Source organism: Tamandua tetradactyla, chromosome 7 (assembly GCF_023851605.1).
Source record: "Tamandua tetradactyla isolate mTamTet1 chromosome 7, mTamTet1.pri, whole genome shotgun sequence".
NCBI classification, from domain to species: Eukaryota; Metazoa; Chordata; class Mammalia; order Pilosa; family Myrmecophagidae; genus Tamandua; species Tamandua tetradactyla.
In genome coordinates this window covers 20,043,185-20,061,242 of record NC_135333.1, presented here as the reverse complement: position 1 = coordinate 20,061,242, position 18,058 = coordinate 20,043,185, and the positions used below count along the sequence as shown (strand labels likewise).

Here is an 18,058-nt window from a genome sequence, read left to right as displayed (position 1 = left end):
TTGGTCAGGTTGCTGACCTGAGGTTCCAGGCCACTATTTGTTCTTCCTGAGAGGAGGAAGAAGGACACAGTGGTTGAGAACTCAGGCTCTGGGGTCAGACTGTCCTGGCTATGTTATAAGCTGTGTGACCTTGGGAAAGTTGCTTAACTCCTCCGAACCTTGGTTTTCTCTTCTGAAACACCCCCGTGTTTCAGAATGTCCCTCTCACTGGGGTACCATATCGATTCACGTTAAAAGTCCGTAAAGCACCTGGCATAGAATAAGCATTTAATTGGCAATAACTAATATTATTTTAATCAATTCAGCGCTGTTGGCGCAAATTGACCATTTTTTCCTTAACAACCTGATCACAACCATATTCAGCTCCAGCCCCCACCGGGAGCTTACCATGTGCCGCACACATGCTAGATGCTGGGGATTCAGAAACGAATGACAAACTATGTGTTAAGCACTACAAGATGCTTAAATAAATAAACAAATACTCAAAGATTAGCACCCTTTTCACACCCATATACCAATTCCTCACTTATCTCATGTGGAGACAATCCTATACTGGTCTCACTTTTCTGTGGTGATTTAGAACTGTATAGACCCCCCCCAAAAATATGTTCGTAAACTCAGTCCATTCTGGTGGGTGCGAACCCATGGTAAGTGGGACCTTTCAATGGGCACCTACTCAATCAGGATGCGTCTTAATCCAGTTACTGGAGTCCTTTATAAGCTGAGTGAGATTCAGATAGGCAGAAAGGAAGCCACAGAGGGAGCAACTGGAAGCTGAAGGTCAACGGAACCTAGAGGGGCTGCCATATGCATTGCCATGTGGCAAAGGGACCAGGACCAAGCTCCCTGGCAGCCGGCCCCAGAACCCCCGTCTTCAGGAAGAAAGCATCACCTCGATGAGGCCCTGAGGTGGACTTATCCTCGCCTCAGAACCACGAGCCAATAAATATCCATTGTTGATGCCAATTGCATGGTATTTGCCTTGGCAGCCAAGAAAATGAAAACACCTGCATTCCCAGAAAGGCCTAGAGGCAGGAAGGTGGACCCGTGCCACCTCATGGCCTGTGTCCTCACAAAGGCGAGTGGCTGTTGGCACAGAGAGAAACCTTTACCCTTCTTGTCAGAGTTGGACCCTGGAGAGGGGGCCTTCGCAGCTGAGAAGGGGCAGCAAACAATCTTGGGGGGTAGGTGGTGGGATGTGGAGGGTTGGAAGGGCAGGGCTCCCTGCAATGGAACAGGCCAAGGGCAGCTTCCTGGCAGTCACGGCTGGGCAGGTACCAGCTGGGGGTAGAAGGATGGAGGGCAGGCTCTCTCCACCCTGAGGACAAGCTGCCTGCCCTGTGGGCTCTTTGTCAAGGAGAGCCAGTCACTGCACCGAACAGGCCTGTTTCCAGTGGGCCAGCTAGATTAGAGTAGCTATGTTTTATTTAAGTCTTCAAATGTGTGCACTTAAACAGGCCACCTGTTTACTCCGTCTCTCCATCCATTTATCTATCTGGTGTTGATTCACAGGTCACATCTCAAATCTTGTCGCCCCCCTAACATTGCCAGTAAAATCAGCCCAGCCTGGAAGAATCTTATTACTGGCAGCATCGTTTACACTCGTCAACCAAATGCTGTTGAAAACATCAAAGAGAAGGGTCCTTGCACCTTTGAAATGGAGATAATTGCTTGATTATCTAATATTGCTAATTTGCAAGACAATATTGATATATTGTCTGAGACTGATACCATGAGTCAACATGCTGGTCAACTGCGTTATTTTATAGACACCACATCACGCTCCACGTCGTACCTGGTGCCTCTGTCTACATTGTGTACTTGGTGTGAAGCTCCCACAGGAAGGCAGAGCAAGGCAGCCGAGAGCCCATATGTTTCTCACATCAGTAGATGTAAAGAGGTGAGGCTGCATTTCCTACTTGTCAGGCTCTAAAGCTTAATTGGGCCAGAAATATTCCCTGGTTCCTGCTTCCATAAGACAGATCTCATCTGTCACTAAGCATCTGTGGTACCCGGAAGGGACAAATGGAAGTCTGTGGGCTGGCAGCTTTGAGAGGGAGCAGACTTTCCCCTCTGTGCCAATTCTGGGCACAAGGTTTGGTTTTCTTTGTTTGAATGGCTGTGTCTGAACCTCGGGCCTTGGAACTGATGCTTTGAGCATGCCTGGGTACCAGGCACTCTGCAACTGGCAGGACCTACAGGGAAACTGCCCACAAAATCCATGGCAGTGCAGTTCTTAGAACAAAGTAGGTCTCCGAACGAGGGACACTGATGAGGAGAGGCGGGTGAGGTTGAACCAAGGATCATGACCATGGATCAATGAGGAAGAAGGGGGGACAGTCAAGGGAGGTGGGGGGCAAAGGCTTGGAGGCAGCACCTTCATGCATTCACTGGGTCAACAAGTATTTATTGAGCACTTACTGTGTGTAGCAGTTCTGAGGGCAGACCCTGTTCCTGTTCTGGGAGGGGAGAGAGACGCACAGAAAATGCAAAGGTATCTTTGATGTCTGGTAGTGAAAGCTAAAGCTAGTTAAGGGGAGATGGGGCAGTCCTGGAAGAATGCAGCAGTGAGCAGAGGGTCAACAGGTAGGCAGGGCATCGCCTCACCAGGGGTGTTTGGGAACTGGAGGGTTTGGAGAGGTGTGGTGTTGGCGACAGGGATGCAGGCTGGGGAGGTTTTGTTTGTTTGTTTGTTTCCTTTTGTCTTCCCCCCCCCACTTTTTAAATTATATAATATAACATACATACAAAGCAAAGAAAGAAAAAAGTAATAGTTTCAAAGCACTCTTCAACAGGTAGTTACAGACAGATCCCAGAGTTTGTCATGGGCTACCATACCATCCTCTCAGATTTTTCCTTCTAGCTGCTCCAGAATATAGGAGACTAGAAGGCATAAATATTTCTTTTCATCACGATTGACTTTTTTTTTTACTTTTTTTGTGAAAAATAACATATATGCAAAAAAGCAATAAATTTCAAAGCATAGCACAACAGTTAGTGTAGAACAGATTTCAGAGTTTGGTATGGGTTACAATTCCACAATTTTAGGTTTTTATTTCTAGCTGCTCTAAGATACTGAAGACTAAAAGAAATATTAATATAGTGATTCAGCAATCATACTCATTTGTTAAACCCTACCTTCTCTAACTCCACCATCACCTTTGATCTTTCTATCCCACTCTTTAGGGATATTTGGGTTATGGCTCTTCTAACTTTTTCATGTTGGAAGGGGCTGTCACTAATACGGGGTAGGGAGATGGACCTAGCTGATGTTCTGGAGAGGCTGGGCCCTCTAGGTTTCAGGGCTTATCTGGTCCAGGGACCCATCTGGAGGTTGTAAGTTTCTGGAAAGTTACCCTAGTGCATGGAACCTTTGTGGAATCTTATATATTGCAGGCTGGGGAGTTTTGATGGGGCCTAGTGGGCCATATGAAAGGGCCATCTGCCCCTTCTCTTCTCTCTAAGGCCCCTACTCTGTATTTCTCATCCCGGACCCATGGTTGTGGTGTGAGGGTGGAATGCAGGACTGGATTCCATTTTTGTCCTCTATGCAGAACACCAAGATCCTGTAACTTCCCTGGGTGAGGACGTGGTGTGTGAGAAATATCTCCCCCTTCACCTGGGGCCTTGCACAGCCTGGTCTCCAAGGCTCCTGCACACTCCGGCGCCGTGCATGGGTGCATGGGTGCAGGGGCCCCGCAGAGGCCAGGGGCTTCCAGGCAGGCGCATGGTGTGGCATTCTCTGTCTGATGATGTGGAAAGCTGCCCGTGTCCTGGAGGGCCTATTAATATCATCCCAGGCCAGAGCCCAATCATCACTTGGATTTTCGCCGCCGACTGGAGTGATCCTTCAATCCACAGGAAAGCCCAAAAGCCTCTCCTTGGAGATGTTAATTAGCTCCCAATTAATGTAAGACAGAAGCTCACTCTGGATGGAGAGCAGGATTAGTTCCAGCCCTGGAATCTGTCCCTCATTTGTCTACAAAGAGGCTTCAGTTCTTTCTTATAAAAAAAAACCCAAAATAAAAAATTAATATGAATATTAAAGAGGCTTTGGAGGTTTCTTTCCTTGGCCCATACAGAGTTGAAAACTTCCCAATAAGGGTCCAGCCTTGTCTCAGACTGTCTCCTGCTCATCATCATGGTCTGATCCCAGCTCTTAAGCAGCATTTAGGTCTTCAATTAGCAGACTTGAAACGAAGTAAAGCGCCTTCGTGGAATGGAGATGCCAAGGTCTCTGAGAATGACCCTTAAGGGTGGTAGAGGGCCTGTGGGGCCGCCACAGTGATCTCTTCTAATCCGAGAAGATCCTGTGGGCCAATTCAAGTAGCTGGGGTGTGTGGGGGGGTGTGGGGGAGGAAACCTGGATTTGGTTCCCAAGTGGGCTTTCATTCCCACCACGAGCAGCGACCAGACACCCACACTCACCGCATAAGCAGTCAGGAGACAGAACGATGGACTCTTGTCCTGAAGAGCTCAGCTAAGCAGAGGAGTGAGGCACAAACACAAATCACCACAATGGAAAACAAAATATGAAAACAAGTAACCACCCTTACTCCCTAAGAAAAGTTTGGAATTGGCCACTCATTTAGTCCTTCTTCTTTTTCTTTATTTCAACCCCAGGAAACGTGTTCCCAGGAGACCGATCCCCGTGGTCTGTGAAGGGAAGGGAAGGCAGCGGCTGGAAGGCCATCTCCATCCGGGGCTTTCCCATCCATTCCTGCCTTAAGCAATTGCCAGAGCAGGGAGAACAGACTAGCTTTTAGTAGCTTAAAGGACTAGAGGCAGGGGTGGGAAAGAAGATGGAAAAGGTCAAGGCATTGAAAGAAGGGGGTTTATGTTGGATGGAGAGTCTTCCTCCCTGACTCCAGCTAGCATGCCACCCTCCACCCCAAACACGTAAAGATGCGCACTCAGATGCAGACAGAGAGGAAGCAGGCTGGAGCAAGAGATGAGAGGAGCCAGTGAGAGGATGGAGGGTTTATGATGGGATAAGGACTCATTCTTTAATAACCCCTCAGGCTCTCACCATAAAGCAAATTGTGGCCCCTTCTCACTGTTTTGGAAAAGTGATTGTAGTTGGCGAACACCAAGAGTCCTCGATATATCAGCTCTTCTGTTAAATGCTGGGCAAGAGAAAGCTGCCTTTAGGGAAATTTGCTGTCCCTTTAGGGGAGAACTGTTCATGGAGAACTATTTTCAAGCTCGGCCATGGTGAGTCTGTACCAAGTAATGAGTTATCCTATTGAGAACATTGCTGTATGCATTCAGAAATCGTTCATCTATTTGCATTTTCCTATTTTGGCATTTATTTTTAAAGAAAGATTAATTTCCAGTTGAATTCTGAAGAAAGGCTTGGTTTGGGTAGGAGGGTCCGGATCATTTCCTGAGCTACCGTGACACTTGAGAGTCCTAGTCGGGGACCCCAGGGGACTGGGCTGGCCAGCCCCGATCTCTGCCTTCAAGGGTCTGAGCCATGGGTGGCCCCAGGATTTGAATAGGGCTGGGGAGCCCCCTGCTTAGTATTACCAGGCTGCCTCTCTTACAGCTGGACCATCTAAGTCCAACAGTGTCAGCTGCTTGTCAGCACATGGGGTGAGTCCAAACCTCCTCCTGATTCCTATGGTCCAGGTGTCCCAGCAGTTGGGTGACCAGCTTTGCTGCTCGGAAGACAGGGGCTCCTGAGCCTTTTCTTCTTTAAAGAAACAGGGAGCATATAATGATGCTACATGTGCACAAAGCTCTGCAGACAGATTGTAACGAACACAGACTACTAACGTAATAAAAGCCACACGCCACAGTTATTCTAATACGTATTCAATATTATAGGCAATCTTTTTTTTTTTTAATAGTTGAGTAATAGAGAAGTTCACATAAGTGATTCACTTTCACCATGGGGGCTGCACCTGCCATGCTCTGCCTTCTGGGTTGTCCTGGGGTGGGGGTGTCTGGGGTTTTAGCCTGGCCCTTGGGACAACTGTGCAGCAAGAACCCCTCCTGCTTAAATCCAGACTCTAGAACTGCTCCTGCTGTTCCTGAGCTCAGGGTAGTGGTGAAATTTCTGCACTCACTGTGCCCGAGCCCCTGTTGTTGTGACCTGTTGAATATCAGTCCTTCTAGGGAGATGGACTTTCTTCATTATTGCCAGCCCCTTTTCTTATTCCTAAACCTCCCTCCCCACCTATGCACCCCAGAGTGCATCTCTATCTATATAATATAGGTCAGCAGATGTCTGACTCCCTTTCCAAGAATATTTGAATGTTGCCTGGCAAAAGGCTCTGTTTCTTGCTAGAACCCCCCTTACCTCCTTCCTGCTTTACCCTGATGCCAACCTCTTGCCTGGATTGTCTGCTACCTGTTTCCAGCGGCATGCGTTTCAGCTTCTGGGACCTACTTGCTTTGCCGGATTTTTGCCTGTGTCCAGCAGCTGAGCTGGCCCTCCTTTTCCTGCCCGTGCTTTCATCACTAGGCCTGGAGCCTAGTGCTGTTGGCTGGCATCTCATCTGGCTTTCGCCAGCCCCTTCTTCCAGAGGATTGTGTGCCACCTGCACTTGCCCAATCCCTTGACCCAGGTTCTGACAATAACAACAATGATGATGGTTGCTATTTGTTGAACACCTGCAACGGACCTGTATAAAAATTTTCTGTTATGGGAAAATTTCAAATGTATACAAAAAATAGAATAGTAAGAAACCCTCATGCATCTATCACTTAACTTCCACAATTTTCAATTCGTGCCAATCTTGTTTCATTTATCCTACCTACTCTGGTTGCTTGTTCATTTATTTACTGGAGTATTTTAAAGCAAATCCTAGATGTCATGTAATTTCAGGCATAAACACATAAATATTTTCAGTGATTGTGAGCTGATAATTAACTCTCCCTCTCTATCTAGATAATATATATATATAACTGCCATGTCATTATCACACCTAACACAACACCAGCACCTTTATATTATCAGTCCATACTCAAATTTCCCTGATTACCTTCTACAGGTGCTTTGTTCAAATCAGGAGCCAATTTAGTTAGACTTCTTCATTCCTTTATTCTATAACAGTCCCTTCCAGATTTTTCATGATTCTGATTTGTTAAAAACCTGGGTGATTCGTCTAGAAGAATGTTCTACATTCTGGATTAAGATGAACACTTCCTTAGGCTGCCGCCTGATTTATTCTTCCATAAGTTCGTGCTTCTACAAGCTGTGGTTGAGGTCTATAACCATGACCAGATTCAGGTTGGAGGTTCACTGGGAGCAGGCACCCTGGCAGCAGGGGGTTTTATCACTTTTATCACTGACAGTATTAAGAATTGCTGGTGCATGGTGATTACATAGAGCTGACTTTTGGTTGGTTTTATTGTTGTCTTAACATTCTCTTCCAAGTGCCCTGCCATTGGGTGCTGTCATACCAGCCCGCGTGTCGGCAAGTCACTGAGTTCAGGTCCCATTAGTTTTCAGAAAAAGGGATTTGTGCCGTAGTAATTGACCAATGAGTTTTACCATTTTTGGTGTCATTATGGGCACACAGATTTTTACATGATTCTTTCGTGCTGCTCAAATTGTTCCATCTTAGGCCAGCGGGTACACTTTTGAGTTGGTTCTTTTGTTTGTCTTCTGACAAGACCTCAGTGCTTCCTTATTTTCTGGTCCAACAAGATATTCCAAGCTCCTCTTATATATTTCCTGCCCCAAACCTAGAATCAGCAATTTCTCCTTCTGGTGGGAGATGGTATTTGGATACCCCAGATTGTTGACAAGGATTGCTCATTGCTGTTGGCGTAACCTCTAGGCCTTTCCCAAGGTCAGAGCTGGAACTTTCTTTTCATTGAAGTATAACTTACATATGAGAAAAGTGAACAGATCATAAGCAGACAGGGTGATGGATTTTCACAAAGTGAGAAGCCTTCTTTTGTCAGCACCGGATCAAGAAATAAAAAACCTACCACCACCCAGAGGCCCCTCCCAGTTTCCTCCCAAGAAAAAGTGTTCTTTTGACTTCTTTTTTTTTTTTTTTTTTTTTGAAAGGAAGGAAAGAAAGACAGAGAAGGAAGGAAGGATGGGAAACATTTTCTTATTTTTTTATTATATTTTGTTTGTTTGTCCGTTTTTTGTTACATGGGCTGGGGCCGGGAATCGAACCGGGGTCCTCCGGCATGGCAGGCAAGCACTCTTGCCCACTGAGCCACCGCGGCCCGCCCATTCTTTTGACTTCTAACATCAGAGATTAGCTTTGCCTGTTTTTGAAACTTATATAAGCACAATTGTGCTGTATGTACTCTCGTTCTCTCCTAAAGAGGAAAACAAACAATAATCCACGAGTTCATACTGTTATTTCTAATTAAAACTTTAAGAGTATGGACTTTTTTTTACTTAACTTTGTCAGTTTTACACTGTCAGCTCTTTTCTCTTTTGCTAAAAAGCTTTGTTTTTAAATGACTTTAAGACAGTTACTTATCTGCTTTATTCTACAATATAACTGTAATAGTTTAAAAATATCTATGTGAATACTGATGCCAACAGTAAAATTTACTGAATGCTGTTTATGATTTCTTTGTGGTTTATTTTGTTCTTAGAGTACATCCCACTGGGATTATATAATCAAAATTCTATATTTTAAAGTCATTTGCAGTAATTATTTTGCTCATGTTATAATGCCACCTGCTTGATATGCATTAGGCACCTTTCTTTCCTTTTGTTTGGAATTTCTAAGACTTGTGGCTCTTTGTCTTTTTGATTTTTTCAAAATTATGGATTCAAAGTCAAAACTATATAATAAGATAAAATCACAGAATCGAACTTCCATTTCTAGCCTCTCCACCCTGTTTCCTTCCTTCCCACCCATAGGTAGCCATTTGTATTAGTATTTAGTTTATTTGTTCATCAATTTTTACAAATATAACTAAGTATGTATATATATTCATATTATCCCCTCTCATTTTGCAGTGGATTAATGATCTCCCCAAATTCTTCGTCACTTTCCCCATTAAGAGACGGAGTTTCTCTCTCCTCCCCTGAACCTGTTTTGGTCCCCGACTGCATCACCAGAATAGCCCTAAGAGGCCAGGCAGCTGTTGTTTCCTCCTTCTTGGTACACGTGCCTTTGGAATTCAGCGGCCAGTAAACAGCTAAGTGAGCCACATGGGGAAGGACTGATGCTAGCCTGGCAGCCAGGCACAGGCAGATGAGTGGAGCTGTCTCAGACCCTCCAACCCGGCCACTATTTGGCTTTAAGGGAAACCAGCAGAAAAACTGCTCAGCGATGGTATCAAGATGTGCAGTTGTTATTAATTATAAATTGTGAGATACTGAGCGTTTGTATCTAACATGGTCTTTCCCAGAAACTTTGGGTACCTAATGATATCTGAGACTCAGAGTTAGAGCTCTGAAGCTATGAAAATGAGCAGCACCCCATACAGGAACTATTTAAAAAGTTGAAAAAGTGATCCAACTTCAACTGGAGATATGAATGAAGCTGATCTGGATAGGACTAAGGTATACTAGAAGACTGGGTAAAGGATGATATCATCCATATTTTAAAACCTTTACTCCTGGGTATGAGACTAAAGGGAAAGATGTTTATCGGGTTGAAAATTTATATTTTGGGTAGCACATTTCCTAATTTCACTTGTATGGTCAGTTTAGTTGAACACCATAAGTACAGGGAATCTTGAATAGGGAGTGAATCTTGAATAGGAAGTGAGATTTTGTTGGTTTGTCCAGGTTAGTGTGATGTCCTGAAAAAATCCCAGAGTGATTTGGGTGGTGAATAAAGAAACATTTGCAAAGTCCCCTTGGGGCAATGGGGTGAAAGGAAGAAATAGTTGACTTCCTATTTGGAGAATTCCTGATACTTTCACAAGCAGTGGGGACAACCAAATCAATAGGCCAAGCCCTTGATCTTGGGGTTTGCCCTTATGAAACTTATTCCTGCAAAGGATAGGCTAAGCCTACTTAAAATTAGGCCTGAGAGTCACCCTCAGAGAACCTCTTTTGTTGCTCAGATATGGCCTCTCTCTCCAAGCCAACTCAACATGTGAACTCACTGTCCTCCCCTCCCCTCCTACGTGGTACATGTCTCCCAGGGATAAAAATCTCCCTGTCAACCTGGGACAGGACTCCTGGGATGAGCCGGGACTTGGCATCATGGGAATGAGAAAGACTTCTTGACCAAAAGGGGGAAGAGAGAAATGAGACAAAATAAGGTTTCAGTGGCTGAGAGATTTCAAACAGAACTGAGAGGTTATCCTGGAGGTTATTCTTATGCATTATATAGACACACCTTTTTAGTTTATGGTGTATTGGAGTGGCTAGAGGGACGCATCCTGAAACTGTTGAGCTGTGTTTTAGTAACCTAGATGCTTGAAGAGGATTGTATAGAGATACAACGTTTTCAATGTGACTGTGTGACTGTGAGAACCTTGTGTCTGATGCTCCTTATATCCGGGGTATGGACAGATGAATAAAAAAATATAGATAAAAATAAATAAATAAATAATAGACAGACTAAGGGAAAATAATTTGGGTAGATGGAAACACTAGTGGTCAAAGAGAGGGAGGGGTAAGGTGTATGGTATGTATGAGTTTTTTCTCTTCCCTTTTGACTTCTTTTTCTGAAGTGATGCAAATGGTCTGAAAAATGATCATGGTGATGAATACACAACTATATGATGACACTGTGAACCACTGATTGTGCACTATGTATAGAAAGTATGTGTGTGAGGATTTCTCAATAAAAAATTTTAAAAAATAAAGATTTGCAGCTGTGCTTGTTGGTCTCCAAAGTCACTGACCTTCACTCTCTTCCATGCTCCCTTTTGATTGATGGAGTGATTATATCAAAACTGAATCCTCAGGCCTGAAGACCCCTTTCTGGGGGCTGAGGCAGACACTGGGAGGAAGCATCTGAGCAGAGCTCCAGGCTATTTGAGAGCTCAGTGTTGATTAGGAAAAGGATGACAAGCTTGTCTCATCACTCATGGCATTATTTTGACTGTCACTTCTTGTGCTGGGTAAGCACGCTCAGTCTTATGCTGAGTGCCTCCTGAAATCTCGATTTTCCTTTCCTATCTAGCATAAGCCCTCCTCCCCTTCTCCAGAGAGAACTGCAGTGGCAGCATGGAGGGAGGAGAAAGTCCAAGCGGGGCCAACGGCTCGAACTTGAGAGTTGACAGTTAAGGCAGGAAATCAGAAGAGATTCTAGGGTGTGGCAGCCGTGTGACCTCCAAAGATGAGTTCATCTCTTGGTTGCCAACCATAACATTTCTTTCCTTTCATTTTACTCCACTGTTTCTACTTCTTTTGATTCAGAAAACTTGGGTGGTCTGCAAAAGATCATTTTCCGCAGTGGTGCTGGTAACCTGGCTTTGAGCTGGTGCCCAGGACCCAGCTTGGGGGCCTCTGAGAAGGTTTTCCAACTTCCAAGCTTTGGTTCATACTGTTCCACCTGGGATGCCACCTCCCTCCCTTAGCTGTCCAACCTTCACTGCCCTTAGTGCTCAGCTCAAGTTCAGTCAACTTCTGGAAAACTTCCATAATCTAAACCCCAGCCGAGCCCAAAGTTGTTTCTCTCTCTTCTATCAATTCTATGGTACCTATCGATTCTACCACTCATGACACTTTGCACATCCTTGTATTATTAGTTACCTGTAACATGATATTGAAATAATTCTCCTCTATCTCAGAGTTTTTGCAGAAGCCCCAAGGCTGAGAACAATGTAACAGCTGTAATGTACCCTCACATCTTAATGCAAGGTGTTGGACCCTGCGTAGCTCCTGCTAAGATTGTGCAGCAGGTTGTGGCAGCATTAGCTCATCACTAACCTCCATGCCCTCAGAGAAGATGAATCACTGGGAGGTCGAGGAGGGCAATAAAGATGATTTCTTTGGGGAAGGTAGCACTTCCCCTACCTCCAGCTAATTATTCACAATTGCCAAAAGATGGAAATAATTCAAGTGCCCATCAACAGATGTGTGGATAAACAAAATGTAGGATATACATATGATGGATTATTATGCAGCAGTAAGACAAAATGAGGTCCTTAAGTATATGACAACAGGAATGAATCTTGAGGACATAATGCTGAGTGAAATAAGCCAGACACAAAAGAATAGATACTGTATGATTTTGCTTTTATGACCTTGATAAAGGAAAACTCAAAGGCTTATAATAATGAACATATGGAACCTAGAGATACATGGAAGCTAGAGATGGGTGACTGGTTAGCTAACGAGGATGAACTCAAATTTAAGGGAATGGATAGAAGTGAAGGCAGTCTATTAGTTCATTAGAGGGAACTAGGTCAACTTTCTTCTGGGCCCCGGGTGCACAAGGCTGCATTTTGTAAGCCTGTATCACCATGTATGGACCATGTAATTCCCCGTGCCTGTCCTAGCCTGTCCTAGCAGGGGTCCCCACCAGCCTGCGTGGCCTCAAACCTCATGTTCAATAGGAACCATTGGAAAGGAATGGCCAGATTCAGGGTGGTCAAGTGTTGACAGCAGCTTTTGTTTAGTCTAGATGAAGCTTAAAACGGCAGAAATAGGGAAAATGTTGTTTAAGAATTGTTACATTTACCTATTTTCAAATTCTCAGAAGCATAGGAAGCGGACTTTTCGGTCTCATGTTATCTTGGCTTTAGAATATCTGAACCGTCCTTAGATGGTAGATTTTTCCATTGCTTCTATTTCTTGATTAAAAAAAATATTTCTAAGGAAGGTAAAGATTAATTTAGGTCAGATAGTTCTGCTCTTGAAGTATATAGGATCATATCATCTACAAATTGTGAAAGTTTTACATCTTCCTTTCCAATTTGGATGCCTTTTATTTCTTTTTCTTTTTTTTACCTAACTGCTCTGCCCAGATCTTCAAGAACAATGTTGAATAACAGTGGTGACAGTGGGTATCCATGTCTTGTTCCAGATATTAGAGGGAAAGCTTTCAGTCTTTCATAATTAAGTTGATGTTAGCTATGGGTTTTTCCTATATGCCCTTTATCATATTGAGGAAGTTTCCCTCTATTCCTATTTTTAAAGTATTTTTATCAGGAAAAGATACTGGATTTTGCTGTCTTCTATGTGTCAATCAATATGATCATGTGGGGTTTTCCCTTCATTTTGTTAATGTGGTTTTGCCAGTTTGAAGCTTTTATGTACCCCAGAAAAGCCATGTCCTTTTTTCTGATCCAGACTTGTGAGGGCTGACATGTTTCCCTTAGTCTTGATTCAATATTATAGGGTAAAAACCTTTGATTAGACTGTTTCAAGGAGATTGACCCACTCTATTGTGAGTGTGACCTTTTGATTAGATGGATATGTGACTCTGCCCATTCAAGGTGGGTCTTGATTAGTTTACTGGAGTCCTTTAAAAGAGGAAATATTTTGGAGGAAGCTCAGATGCTTGGAGAACAGTTGCTTTGGAGCCAGCAGGACACAGACATTTGGAGATGTTTGGAGTGATGACAGAGATTTTTTTGCCTGAAAATGTTTTAATTTCTCCCTCATTTTTGAAGGACAATTTTGCTGGATATAGAATTCTTGGTTGGCAGTTTTTCTCTTTTAATAATTGAAATATATCATCCCACTGTCTTCTTGCCTCCATGGTTTCTGCTGAGAAATCTATGCATATTCTTATTGGGCTTCCCTTGTATGTGATGAATGGCTTTTCTCTTGCTGTTTTTAAGATTCTCTCTTTCTCTTTGACCTCTGACATTCTGATTAGTAAGTGTCTTGGAGTACATCTATTTGGATCTATTCTCTTTGGGGTACGCTGCACTTCTTGGATCTGTAATTTTAAGTCTTTCATAAGAGTTGGGAAATTTTCAGTGATAATTTCCTCCATTAGTTTTTCTCCTCCTTTTCCCTTCTCTTCTCCTTCTGGGACACCCACAACACGTATATTCATGCGCTTCATGTTGTCATTCAATTCCCTGAGTCTCTGCTCATATTTTTCCATTCTTTCCCCTATATTTTCTTTTGCTTGTTGGATTTCAGATGTTCTGTCCTCCAATTCACTAATCCTATCTTCAGCCTCTTGAAATCTGACATTGTAGGTTTCCATTGTTTTTTAATCTCTTCTACTGTGCCTTTCATTCCCATAAGTTCTGTGATTTGTTTTTTCAGACTTTCAATTTCTTCTTTTTGTCCATTCCTTGCCTTCTTTGTATCTCCCTCAATTCATTGATTTGATTTTTGGTGAGGTTTTCCATGTCTGTTTGAACATTCTGAATTCATTGTTTGAACTCCTGTATCTCATTTGAATTGTTGGCTTGTTCCTTGGACTGGGCCTTATCTTCAATTTTCCTAGTGTGATCTGTTATTTTTTTGCTGGCATCTAGGCATTTAATTACCTTAATTTGTTTATTCTGGAGATTGTTTTCAGTTCTTTTACCTAGGATTTTCTTGCTGGATGACTTTGTTGTCTATCTGTTCTTTGACATTCAGTTCAGCTTTTTTCTGGACCACTTAGTTTTGTTTAACAGAGGAGAATTTTTCAGTTCTTGTTTTCTTGTTTCTTACGCTGCCTGTATAGTGCCTTCCCCCTGCCACCCTTAGGAGGGTCTCCTTAGGTATTATAGACCCAAGCCATATTTTCCCAGACCAAACTGACCTCCTGTCAGGAGGAAAGAGTCACCTATTTCAGTTTTTCCTGAGGGTGAGACCCAGCAGTTTGAAAAACTTTCCTGTGAAGTCTCTGGACTCTGTTTTTCTTATCCTGCCCAGTATGTGGCACTTGTCTGCCTGTGGGTCCCACCAGCATAAGGTGATGCAGTACCTTTAACTTTAGCAGACTCTCCCTGCTGGGGCATGGTGGAGACAGAGGAGATGTAGGCTGGCTTTAATTGCTTCAAATTTCCAAATCCTGGGGTCTGAATTCCTTACAGGAGGGATTCCACCTGAGCTGGGCCCTACCCCTCTCCTGGGGAAGGCACAAGCTCCAGACAAGCTCTCCAACAAGCTTGTTTCTGCCTATACCTGGGGCAGTTGCAGCCTGAGAAGCATTGCAGCTGTATCCAAAGGCAGTCCAGCCTTTGTAGAAACACAACCACAAAAAAAAAAAGAGAGAAAAATCCTTCTCAGAGCAGGACCCACTTTCCTCAGATTTGCCAATCAAGAGCATAAATTGATATATTGCTTTGTGTACCTTCATATCCTATGTGAAGATCCTTTCCTTCAGAGCCCAGACCCTTTCAAGTATTATGTGCTATCTGATCCAAAAAACCTGTTTCTTTTTTCTTTTTCTGTCAGCCCTGCCCCCTTGGCCCTGGGGCAAAAATCAGCAAGCTCCACTTTGACCAGGTTCAGTTGGGGGGGGGGGAGGCTATTTTTAGTAGTCAGAATTTGTGAATTAATTCCACAATTGAAGCTCAGTTGCTCTCAGCCCCTGCTGCTGGTAAAGTCCCTTTCCTTTCTCCTCTGGGAAGCAGCATGTGGGGGAGGGGCACAGCTTGGGGAACTCATGGCTCTGTGGGGGGGGGGGTCGCAGCCAGTCCAGCTGGTCCAGACTGGGGTACGCTGTATGTCTGGTCACTGACATGGCCCCAGGAGTTGTTCTGTACTGTTCCTGGCTATTTAGTAGCTGTTCTGGAGGACGAACTAAATCCCACACCTCACTAAGCCACCATCTTGGCAATCTCTCAAGTGATGACAGAGACAGCAGATACCTAGACGCGGACATTTGGAGATACAGAGCCCAGCAGACATCACCATGTGCCTTCCATGAGATGTTAAGCAAGCCAGAACCCAGAGTTGTGCTGCAGAGGAGCTAAGTAAAAGCCCACAGATGCTCAGAGAGGAAATGATTGGCATCAGAAGCTGGAAGCCATGGAACCAGGAACAAGGACCAGCAGATACCAGCCAGGTACCTTCCCATGTAAGACATTGGCCTTTCTTGAATCAAGGTATCTTTCTCTGGTTGCCTTATTTGGCATTTTTACCGCCTTAGAACTATAAACTTGTAACTTATAAATCCCCTTTGTAAAAGCTGTTCCATTTCTGGCATATTGCATTTCTGGCAGCATTAGCAAACCAAAACAATGGTGTATTACAATAATTGATTTTCTTATGTTGGACTGCTCTTGCATACCTGGGATAAACCCACTTGGTCATGATGTACAATTCTTTTTTGTGCTATTCGATTTGACTAGCAAATATTTTGTGGAGGATTTTTGCATGTATATGCATAAAAGAAATTGGCCTGTAATTTTCTTTTCTTGTATTATTTTTATCTGGTTTTGGTATTAGGGTGATGTTAGCCGCAGAGAATGCATTAGTAGTGCTCCTGCCTTTTTATTTTTTTGAAGAGTTTGAGCAGAATTAGTATAAATTCTTCTTGGAATGATTGGAAGAATTCCCTGTAAAGCCATCTGGTTCTTTGTTTTTCTTCTTTGGGAGGTTTTGATGACTGAGTCAATCTCTCTATTTGTAATTGGTCTGTTGAGGTCTTCAATTTATTTTTGAGTCAGTGTAGGTTGTTTGTGTGTTTCTAGGAATTTGTTCATTTCATCTAGGTTGTCTAATTTGTTGGCATACAGTTATTCATAGTGTTATAATTTATTATTTCTGTAGGATCAGTAGTAATGTCTTACCTCTCATTTCTGATTTTATTTGCATCTTTTCTCTCTCTCTGTCAGTCTAGCTAAGGCTTTGTAGATTTTATTGATCTTCTCAAAGAACTGACTTCAGTGTTTTTTTTTTGTTAATCTCTCTATTGTTTTTGTTTTCTTTTTTCTATTCTCAATTTCATTTATTTCTGCACTAGTCTTTGTTATTTCTTTCTTTATGCTTGCTTTGGGATTAGTTGCTGCTCTTTTTCTACTTCCACTAGGTGTGCAGTTTGATCTTTGATTTTAGCTCTTTCTTCTAATTTAATGTAAACATTTAGGGCTACAAATTTCTCTCTCAGCATTGCCTTCACTGAATCCCATAAGTTTTGATATGTTATGTTCTCATTTTATTTGTCCCAAGATATTTACTGATTTCCCTGGCAGTTTCTTCTTTGATCCACTGATTGTTTAAGAGTGTGCTGTTTAACCTCTGTTCTGGTTTGAAAAGATGTATGTACCCTAGAAAAGCCATGTCTTGATCTTAATCTGTTTCTCCTAATCCCTATTCAGTATTGTACGTTTGAAACTGTAATTAGATCATCTCCCTGGAGATATGACTTAATCAAGAGTGGTTGTTAAACTGGATTACATTGAGTTGTGTCTCCACCCATTTGGGTAGGTATCGATTAGTTTCTGAAGTCTTATAAAAGAGGAAACATTTTGGAGAAAGGGAGATTCAGAGAGAGCAGAGCAGAATGACACAGCCACAAGAAGCAGATCTACTAGCCAGCGACCTTTGGAGATGAAGAAGGAAAATGCCTCCCTGGGAGCTTCATGAATCAGGAAGCCAGGAGAAGAAGCTAGTAGATGACGCCGTGTTCGCCATGTGCCCTTCCACTTGAGAGAGAAACCCTGAGCTTCATTGGCTTTCTTGAACCAAGGTATCTTTCCTTGGATGCCTTAGATTGGACATTTCTATAGACTTATTTTAATTGGGACATTTTTTCAGCCTTGGAACTGTAAACTAGCAGCTGATTAAATTCTCCTTTTTAAAACTCATTCTGTTTTAAAACAACTAGAACAACCTCCATATGTTTGTGAATTTTCCATTTCTCTGACTATTGTTGATTTCCAGCTTCATTTTATTATGGTCAGAGAAAGTGCTTTGTGTGACTTTTAAATATATTGAGACTTATTTTGTGACCCAACATATGGTCTGTCCTAGAGAATGATCCATGTGCACTTGAGAAGAATGTGATCCTGCTATTTTAGGGTGCGATGTTCTGTATATGTCTGTTAGGTTTAGTTCATTTATCATATTATTCAAGATCTTTGTTTCTTTATTTATCTTCTGTCTAGATGTACAATCTATTAATGAGAGTGGTATGTTGTAGTCTCCAATTATTATTGTAGAGATGTCTTTTTCTTCCTCCAGTTTTGCCAGTTTTTGCCTCATGAATTTTAGGGTACCATGATTAGGTACATAAATACTTATGATTGTTGTTTCTTCTTGGTG

General features: G+C 42.9%; 1 long non-coding RNA gene across 1 annotated transcript; it reads left to right on the top strand.

Annotated features, from left to right (window-relative positions):
- The first annotated feature begins 1,135 nt into the window (after nt 1-1,135).
- LOC143689516 (uncharacterized) lies at nt 1,136-3,664 on the top strand. The gene is made up of 3 exons (XR_013178813.1): nt 1,136-1,184; nt 1,513-1,900; nt 3,555-3,664. It is a non-coding gene; the product is annotated as an uncharacterized LOC143689516 (long non-coding RNA).
- The last annotated feature ends 14,394 nt before the right edge of the window (nt 3,665-18,058 follow it).